Below are 8,492 nucleotides of genomic sequence, written 5' to 3'. Positions count from 1 at the left end.
GCAGGTGGATGCGGTATAAGAGGGCTGAGGGCTTCTACAGTGGGGTAACTCTCTCTTCTGGTCCGAAGCTTCGCTTCTTCACTACTGTGCTCTTGAGCTTTGCTGAGCTCCGAAGCTTCGGGTGAGCTTCTTCGACTGAGTTGCTTGTTGGCATTCGTCCGTGAAGTTGGTGCTTCATCCGGGACTTCAGTCGACGAGAAGGCAAGCGAGTATTTGTACATTCATTGTGTATTTTGTTCTTGCTCTTCTTTGTATTTCTATATTGCTGTTGCAAGTTATTGTGGCGAGGTTTCTCCACCCATAAGGAGTTTATATTAGCCGGTTTTCCGGGGACTCATCCACCGATGGATTGATAGGCTTCGTCCACCTTACGGACACGCCGAGGAGTAGGAGTATCATCTCCGAACCTCGTTACATCTTCGTGTTGAGGTTTGCTTCTCTTTTTTCGTTTCTATTTGTTATTTCCGCTGCACTAACCCTAATCGTAGGAAGAAACGAAAGAAATTGAAGTCGGCTATTCACACCCCCCTCTCTAGCCGCGACCATCGATCCTAACAGGCGACTCATTGGATCAAGACCAAGAGGAAGAGGACTTCGAAGTTGAGAGATGATCAATTTCCGAAGAAGAGGTCCAAGAAGCTTCATCTTCAACAGAATGCAACGAAAAGGGAAAAGAGGGAGCATACTATTTATTCCATGTATAAGATGGAGATGAAGAAGTCTCAACCTCTAGGATTGAAGGGAAGCGATCGTCGTTGACACCGGATCAAGAAGAAGGAGAAGCTTCTACTTCCGGGTCAAGCGAAGAAGAAGAAAAAAGTATCATCCCTACACATAAAGGTATAATTATTTCAATTAAAAATAAAAATCACATTATATATTTTTAGTTTAGGAAACATGGACACTACAAGAGCAAGTGTCCCAAATTGACCAAGAAGAAGGGCCAAGTGGCACTAAAGGGCAAGGAGAAGTTCAGGGAGACCGCTCCCACAACAAAGAAGAGCAAGAAGCACATAGTGTCATTCTTGTGTAATCAAAAAGGACATTATCGGAGCCAATGTCAAAAGGAGAAGTCGGTCAAGCCTAAAGGAGGAAGCACAAGTCAAGGGGGAGCTTCCAAGGTAAAACCCAAGGTATCATTTATTGAGATTACCCCTTTAAATCATGGTAAAAAGCATACTAGTTCTAATTTATATCATTTTAATACTATTTACCATAAATATAGGAGGCATGATAGAATTAATGAAAATCATGTGGCTCTTCATGCTAAAACTACCACACCTAGGATTAGGAAGGTAGATAAAAATTTAGGTAATAACTTTAAGGACCGTAATTATAGGACTAGAAATAAAAATGCTCAAGCACAAAATGAAAAACCAAAATCTAGGGATTTATGGAAAGAAAATCAAGTCTTGAGGTCAAGGCTTGATAAAATGAAAAAGACCCTAAAAAGGATGGAAAATATCCAAAAAGGGCAAAAGAGCATAACCTAGGTCGAGGAGTACTGATTACCGCCCAATTTGTCGCGAATTGAGCATCAAACAATGAAGTACCAAACCCCTCCTACGCTAATGTAGCATAGGAATGACTCGGGTCGTCTGCCAACGAAAGTAACAATACGATGGTAAACTTAGGATCGTATGTTATTTCTATTTTTTGGGGTTTTCAATATGGAAATGGGATTTTGGATTTTAATTCTAAATCTAAGAAATGAAAAGCAGAACAAGAAAGAAACTAATCTAATGCTGGAATGAAATCTAACTAGGTGCGAATAATTAATTTACAACGCATTATCACTCTACGCTATGAGTTAATCATCAACACGATTAAACTAAGGATCGAAATAGTGAAACATCAAATAAAATCTAACCTAAATAATGAAAGACAATACAAGTAATGAAACTAACCCTAATGAATAAAAGACATTGCAAGCAAAGAAATCCCTATCTAACCTAAAGGAAGCATCTATGAAATTAAGCATGGAACGAAACCTAAAGCATTAAAGAAATCTAATCTAACCTAACGACCTAATTGCATTTAATCAAAACTAGAACTTAACTAAATTGAAAGAACAAGATAAAGCAAAAATTAACCGAACTAAAATGCATCAAAATTGAACCTAACTACTGGTTGAAGCATTTCATCGAACATGTTGTGAGCATTAATCAAATTGAACATTATCTGGATTTTGGGGAAGTCTCTGCGAGCCCTAGATGCCGCGGGAAGAAGAAATGAGAACAGAATCTGGATTTTGGGGCTACTGTTCCCGTCCGCGTGAAAGGTAAGGGAGCTTTTCTCTCTTGCGATCTGGGCCGCCCATCTTGATGAAGGAGGTGGATGAAGATCTAGCCGTTTGATCTTGTTGATGAAGAGATGAGTGATCCAAATCAAATTGCCTTCTTGCTTGGATCCAATGGTTTATATCATTTTAGATCCGGATCAAGGGTAGGATGCTTAGATCAGAATGAAGGAGCAAGATCTCTCTTGATCTAGATCAACAGTCCACACTGATTTAGCTTACTATTCTCCATTTGACCTCAAAATCAAGACAAATTCAATCCGGCTTGACCCTAATCCACGACTCTTTGAATTTCCTACAAAATCACATAAAAAAATATGAAATTAAATTTCACAATTTGTAGGAAATTTATAATTAAGTCCAAAATAAATCCTACTCATAAAACATAACATAAACATAATATTAAGCATGTGAGAAGGTAAAAATGCTAAGTCTAAGAGCTAAAATAACCAATAAAAATGCTCATTATCAAGTACAAGAGTCATCCAATGGCCATAGAGGTTTGAGATACAAATCTAAGGCTAAGAAGGATGTAATATCTTATCATAAGGTTCCATATAACTATGGAACCAATCCTAGGTCTAGGAGTCAAGTCAAGGATATAAGGGAAGTTATCCCTAGGAGTATTTGTGCAACAACAAATGTGACTAAGACTTCTAAGAAGTCTAAGAAAGTCACTAACAAGGTTACAAGGGAAGCTATCCTTACAGTTGACTTAGAGAAGGTGACCAAGACTTCTAAGAAGCCTAACAAGGTCATCAGGAAGATATTTAGAGAAGTTATCTCTAGTGAGTACCTAGAGCATCCAAGGAGCACCAATAGGTTTTGGGTTCCTAGGAGCATCTTCTTTACCCCTTAGATGGATTTGAGAGTGTTAACTCTAATTGTAAGGATAGTTAACTCAACCTTGATAAAGTTGACACTCGGAGAGCATTTTCAAGGTTATTGTTAACCTTTGAAAATGAAGTGGATTATCATTTATGTTGGGATAATTTCCCTAGGTCAAGGTTGACTAGTTTGACTAAGCTTGAGTTGAGTCAATCTTAAGTCAGGATTTGAATTTTGATGTTTGACAATATAAGGAGATTGTTGGAGCAATCGTCCGGTTATGGAGATGGTCAAAGGATTGACTGGGTTGATGAGAATACAAGTCAAGTAGGTCAAGGTTGACAGGAGACTTGACTTTGAAAGTCCTAGTGAGGAGCTAGGCAGGAGAAAGTCCTGGTGAGGAGCCAGGCAATTGGAAAGTCCTGGTGAGGAGCCAGGCAGTTGGAAAGTCCAAGTGTGATCTTGGCAAAGGTGAAAGTCCTGGTGAGGAGCCAGGCAATATTGGAAAGTCCAAGTGTGATCTTGGCAAAGGGTGTAAGTCCAAGCATGTGGTCTTGGCAGGGTAAGTCCTGGTATGGCTTGACAAGGAAGAACTCAACAACTAGGATGAGGCCGAAGGAAACTCCTGAAGGCAAGACGTGAAGGATGGGAGATATCCGAGGGACACAAGGCTGATGGAGGAGGCTAGAAGGCTAGTTCAAGGTTGGTCAGGTGTGGCCAAATGCTAGGCATGGAGACCCAACAGGTCACGATTGACCGGGAGTTGGGTGAAGGACTTTGGACTTGAGTTTGAGTCAAGTTCAGAGTGTTCAATCGATCTGGCAATCGATTGAACAGGGTCGAAATCGATCGGTCAATCGATTTGGACTATGCTGCGATTGTGGGAAGGCCCAATCGATCGGTCGATCGATTGGGATGTGAAATCGCGAGCACAGAGGTTTTCCCAATCGATTGGGCGATCGATTAGGAGCTAATGTACAAGTCATGTGCATTGAGCCCAAAGAATATGGTTGGATATTGGTTTTAAAAATAATTTTAAATATACTTTTGAAAACCTTGGTGAAGGCTATCTTTTGATAGTAATCATCATTAAATAGTTAAGCACAAACTTAGAAGAAGTATTGAAGTTTTTGAAAGTTTCCAATTTTTTGTCAATTTTTGAAACTATGAAGTATTTTCCTAAAAAGCTATTTTTCCATGATAGTATATAACCTAAATAGTGTCTACAAGAGTTTTCATGATTTTTAGAATTTTGTAGAATTTCTAGTACATTTCTGAAATTTGTCCTAGAAATTCGGCTGAAATTGAATTTCAGAATTTCAGAAACCCAATCGATCAGCCGATCGATTGGGAAGCCTCAATCGATCAGCCGATCGATTGAGATGCATTTCTTCGCGAGAAGAGCCTCGCTGGATCGATCAGCCGATTGATTCAATCTGCCTGGATCGATCAGTGGATCGATTCAGAGGCAATTTTCACAAACAGAAGCTCGTGGAATCGATCAGGCGATCGATTGAATTGGTTTAATCGATTGGGACCCAACTTCAATTGATTGAGAATGCTGATTTTGGCTGAGAAAGCCTGATTTCAGCATTTTAAATCATTTTCAGTCTAGGTAACCATTCCTAACCCCTTGACACACATTTGTATACATTTAGGGGGAGTTTTCATGATGAAAACTCGAATGGATTGGTTAAGGGAGACTAAGTAGAAGTTTAGGTTGAGGTTTGATTTCAATATTAAAGTTTTGAACCTCAAAACTTCTAAATTTGGGTTTCCTAAAGATTTAGGGATTTTAAGTCATTATTGGTGCAATGACAGAAATTATAAGCATGTCTTTAGGGGGAGTCACTCGCTAAGGACATGGAAATTATTTTCTGAAATCATGGAAGGTGGTATATCCTTCTCTTGAAAAATGCTCAAGGATGAGCATTGGATACAATGAAGGGTATGAGACCTTCATTGTGTTTGTGAAGAGATTTAATGCTCAAGGGTGGACATTGAAAATAATGAAGGGTATGAGACCTTCATTATGGTGTTGTAAACAACGAGTGGAGTTGTGAACAATGGTGAGTAACTCTTCAGGGGGAGAGTTCTTTTTGATGTGTGCCAATAGGGGGAGAAATGTAGGGTTTAAGTTAGACCTTCATACCTAAAGAACCTAAAGAAGGAGTTTGCCTTCTAGGAAAGGGGGAGAATGAAAGAAACCCTCATTCATACTTTGGCATGAAAGGAAGTTGAGGCTACGGGATTAGCCTAATATTGTCAAACATCAAAAATGGGGAGATTGTTGGTGCAATATCCCTAGGTCAAGGTTGACCTGGTTGACTAGGCTTGAGTTGACTCAAGTCTGAGTCTAGATGTTTGGGTTTTGATGTTTGACAATACGTGGAGATTGCTGGTGCAATTCTCCTCTGGTCAAGGTTGACCAGGTAGGTATGAAGAAGAGTCAAGTAGATCAAAGGGTTGACTGGATACTTGACTAGGAAAGTCCTAACTAGAGGTTAGGTAGATGGGAAATCCTGGTGAGTGAAGCCAGGTGAAAGACCTAGTGAATGAAGCTAGGCAGTTGGAAAGTCCTGGTGAGTGAAGCCGGGCAGTGGAAATCCTGGTGAGTGAAGCCAGGTGAAAGACCTAGTGAGTGAAGTTAGGCAGTTAGAAAGTCCTGGTGAGTGAAGCCAGGCACATGGAAATCCAGGTGGGTTAAGGTTGACTGGACACCTGGTGTGGGAAGTCCAAGTAGGTCAAAGGTTTGACTGGATACTTGGCACAAGGAAATCCAGATGGGTCAAGGATGACCGGACATCTGATGAAAGGAAGTCCAAGTAGGTCATGAAGGATTAGACACTTAGCACATGACGGTAAGTCCAAGTGGGTCAAGGTTGATTGGATATTTGACACGAGAAAAAAAGTCCAAGTGGGTCATAGGGATTGACCGGACACTTGGTGAAGGAGTCCTAACAGGTCAAGATTGACCGGATGCTAGGTATGATGTTCCAACAGGTCACGGTTGACCAGATATTGAAATTGGGGACCCTAGACTTAGTTTTAGCAAGTCAAAGGGTAGCCAATCGATCAACTGATCGATTAAACAGGGGTTTAATCAATCAGTCAGTCGATTGGGGATGTGCTGCGATAAAGTAGTGGCCCAATCGATCGGCCGATCGATTGGGAGCTTATATCGCACACACAGAAGCTCTCCCAATCGATTAGTCGATCGATAGATCGATTGAGCACCTCTAATTGATCGACCGATCGATTGGGGATGAGATTTCTTGCGCAGAAGCAAGAAATGCTGGATCGATTGGTCGATCAATTTAGCCAATTCCCAGAGAGCACAGAGGTGCTTTAAATCGATCGAGCGATCGATTCAAAGCCTCCCCAATCGATTGAGAGTAATTCAATCGATTGAGATTTGACCGTTGCGCAGGTTATAGCCGTTGGCGAGCGATTTTTTCGACACGGCTTCCAGTTCTTCGATTCCTCTTCACGCGATCTTCTCCACCGCTCACGGCCAGCTCTTGGAATCTCTTGGGGACAAGTGCTGGTGCACTTCCAAGGTTCAAGAGGCAACAACAAGCAACAAATAAGTAAGAAGAGAGAGTTTTCATTTGTATTCATTGTATTTTTCTTCTTGCGTGTGTTGTATTTGCTGTGTGAGTGTTGTAAGGCTTCTCCGCCTTCAGTAGTTATTGTAAAGGAGTGTTTTCATAGTGAAGAAGTGTTCACGTGTGTGGATCCTTGGATTAGTTACCTCTTCTTGAGGTGGATACTAAGTAAATCTATGGTGTTAGAATTGTAGAGTGTGTTTCTTTTTGTTTATTCCGCTGCACATCTTCGAAGAAGCACATCAACAAGTGCGATGAGCTATTCACCCCCCCTCTCTCCCAATTCAAGATTTGACATGAAAGACATTAACCTAACTGATATGATTTTAGGAATTAAGATTATTAAAACATCAAAATGACTTATTCCGAGTTAATACCATTATGTGAATAATATTCTTGAGAAATTTACCAAGGGTGATACTATATTGGGATAAACTCCAACAGATACAAGTCAACATCTATCGAAGAATCAAGGAGAAAGTATCTTTCAGATAGAGTACTCTCGAGTGATTGGAAATTTAATATACTAAATAAGTTGTACATAACCAGACTTAACCTATACAGTGAGTAAACTGAGTAGATACATGAGTAATACTGAAGTTGAACACTAAAAAGGGGTAATAAGAGTACTGAGGTAATTAAGGTATGCTTGTGAATATGGATACACTATATGAGATATCATGCTGTGATCGAAGAATACATTGATGTGAATTGCATATTTGATATGAAAGACTCAAAGTTTACAAGTGGATATATATTCATTTTGGGAAGTGCAACCATTTCATGGAAACTGATAATATCTGAAAGCGAGGAAGATGATGTGCTAGTTAGGTGGCTCTGATGTTGATTGAGAGAAGATGAAGACATTGATTGTTAGGACCAAAAGTAGCTAGGGGGGGGGGGGGTGAATAGCTCGTCGCGTTCGCTCGGTGCTCTTCGTTGCTTGTTTCTTCTTGGATGTGCAGCGGAAAATACAGAAACAAACACAAACACGCTAACACTAGGATTTTACTTGGTATCCACCTCACAAGAGGTGACTAATCCAAGGATCCACACCAACGCACACACCCTCCACTATGAATAACACTCCTTTATGGTAACTACCAAAGGCGGAGAAGCCCTACAACACTCTCAATACAAGAAGAAGAAAGGGAAATACAAGTTAAGCAAAAGCTTACAAGATGTGCCGTAAAAACCCTAACCCTAACTTCTTCCTCTTGCAATAGATCCGCCTCTTGACTTGGAAAGCCTCCAAGAACCTTCAAGAACTGGCGATCACGTGCTTGTAGAGAGTTGTGGAGGAGGAATGAATCTGAGAAGAGCTCGTAAAGAGATGCCGAAGACCACGCTCGCTTTCGACGCCGACGGTCGGATCCGATCGATTCGAATGTTCCCAATCGATCGGAGGCCTTTGATCGATCCACGGATCGATCCGGGCACTCCAATAAGCGCTGGATCGATCCACGGATCGATCCGGCGCTTATCGCGCCAGGCCCCAATCGATCCACCGATCGATTGGGACATCTGGATCGATCCACGGATCGATCCGAGCTTCTGATCGGCCAAGTCCGGATCGATCCACCGATCGATCCAGAGCCTGGATCGATCCACGGATCGATCCAGAACTTGGTTTTTGTCCAAAACCAAGTCCCAAACATCCCTAACCAACATTCGGTCAACCTTGACCTGTTGGTATGTCATGCCTAGCATCTAGTCACTCCCTTGACCTGCTAGGACTCCCTTACCAAGTGTCCGGT

This window comes from Zingiber officinale, chromosome 8A, assembly GCF_018446385.1.
Source record: "Zingiber officinale cultivar Zhangliang chromosome 8A, Zo_v1.1, whole genome shotgun sequence".
NCBI lineage: Eukaryota > Viridiplantae > Streptophyta > Magnoliopsida > Zingiberales > Zingiberaceae > Zingiber > Zingiber officinale.
This window is presented reverse-complemented; position numbering follows the sequence as displayed.